The sequence below is a fragment of the Phyllobates terribilis genome, unplaced genomic scaffold (genome assembly GCF_046119375.1).
Source record: "Phyllobates terribilis strain yellow unplaced genomic scaffold, ASM4611937v1 Scaffold_4__5_contigs__length_816908805, whole genome shotgun sequence".
NCBI classification, from domain to species: domain Eukaryota; kingdom Metazoa; phylum Chordata; class Amphibia; order Anura; family Dendrobatidae; genus Phyllobates; species Phyllobates terribilis.
The window spans coordinates 684,264,384-684,266,363 of NW_027362764.1; the positions used below are offsets into that span (position 1 = coordinate 684,264,384).

Consider the following 1,980-nt stretch of genomic DNA (forward strand, 5'->3'; position numbering starts at 1 on the left):
TCTCCTCAGGACTCCTCCCCTGGTTTACCGATGTCCTCTTTTCAGCTCCAACAGCCAAAATCCAGTGTTCTTTGAGCTCGCGGAGACTCTTCACTTATCCAAAAATGCAGTGGGAATATGCAAATTATCTCCTCAGGACTCCTCCCCTGGTTTTGTGCTTTCCCTTCTCTTCAATTTTTTTGCTGGCTTCCTTAAAAGGTCTTGTAGACACAACGCCCCACTCAGAGCCACTGAGCTCACTGATCGGCTGCAGCGCTGTCGACGGAACGTCAGCTTCACGGCCAATACCACAGGCCGGGAGCAGAGGCGAGACTCACCGGTAGACCCGGGTAGGGTGAGCAGAGCGCGGTTAGTTGCTTTCTAATAGCCTGCAGCCGGGGATTAACTTTTAATGAAAGGGAACAATCCCTTTGACTGTCTGCAGCGCGCCACACCTAGGAAGCGCACTCTCACACACAAGCCAGCATGCACACGTGCTCACACGTGACAACACCCCATATCTGCCCCTACAACCTCTCCGTCACCATGCGTCAGACTCTTCTGCCTGTTTTATGATTTCAGGGCCCTAGCAGGAATCACCCCCCCCTCCCCAATTCCTTCCTTGCCTTCCTTGCACTGAGGTTAGCTCTTTGTCAGCCGCCTGGCTTGGTTACACAAGCTTCTTTGCAGAGAAACATGTTACTTCTGCTGGCCCTCGCTAGGCGGTCGGCATCCAAAACCTTCCCTGGGCACCTGCTGAAAGCCTGGCCCCTTCACGGCCCCGGGTGCTTTTAACGCCATCATTTCCACACGGCGAGCTGCGGAGTCAATAAGCACTCCTAGCCGTGACAAGGAGCTCGGTGTCAGGCCTGCGTGAAGGCGGCCCGGGTAGCGTACTTAGCTGCCAACTGGCTCATAGTCCTTGGGGCTTCCATCATCTAAGTTACTTAAGGTCGGTGTCCGGCAAGGCGCCGTTCCATGCTAGCCGAGCTGGGCAGTAGGGCAAAATGTCATCAAAATGGTCTACAGCACCCGGTGTTCCCAGGTGGTCTCCCATCCAAGTACTGTCCGAGCCCAGCCCTGCTTTGTTTTCAAGATCAGACGAGATCGGGCGTATCCAAGGTGGTATGGCCAGTAGACTCTGCTTGATCAATCGCCCGGCCAGCCTTTCTCAGGATCGCTTTGTTATGATCTGCTACAGAGAGTATGGAAAGAAAGGAGATCTATCCCTACAATAGAACTAAACTAGATCCCTACGATGTAACGGGGAACCTGATCCTGCGATCAGACCCGCTAAAGTCCTCGGCTAGTCTGAACGCAGACCTATAGATGTGAGGTAGGGATCCCTACAAGATCTAGAGACTGGGAAAAGCTGGACACCTCCTAGCAGAAATAGTAGCAGTCAAAGACAAACACACAACAAAAAGGCATAGGGGTCAGAAGACCTAGCAAAACTAAAAGAGAACGGCAACAGAGCAACAAGCTAGCTCAACAGTAGTAAATACAAATGAAGTCCAGCAAAGCCAGGAGGGCGGAGCCGGATTAAATAGGCAAAATGGTCATGTGACCAGCAAACTAAAAAAAACCTAACAGGAGAGTTGTAACAGTACCCCCTCTTCTAAGAGGATCCTCCGGATCCCCTAGGCCCAGGCTTACCAGAAAACCTCCTGTGAAACGCTCGGACAAGTCTGGGGGCAGAAACATAATCCGCTCTCACCCATGAGTTATCCTCAGGTCCGAAACCCTTCCAAGCGACGAGATACTGCAAACTCCCTCTATACCGTCTAGAATTTAGGATGCGGGAAATTTCATATTCCCCGTCCTCCACCACCGGAGGAACAGTGGCAGAGGCGTCACCATCCGACACATCAGCTTTTTTCAACAGAGAAACATGAAACACCGGATTAATCCTCCAGGACGTAGGAACCTCCAGCCTAACAGCAGATTGGTTAACTATCTGAAGTACCTTAAAGGGCCCTACGAACTTGGGACCAAATTTTT

The 1,980-nt window shown here is 51.7% G+C and overlaps 1 pseudogene; it reads right to left on the reverse strand.

The window, feature by feature from the left end:
* Positions 1 to 999: 999 nt before the first annotated feature.
* Positions 1,000 to 1,119, reverse strand: LOC141268532 (5S ribosomal RNA; annotated as a pseudogene).
* Between the last annotated feature and the right edge of the window lie 861 nt (positions 1,120 to 1,980).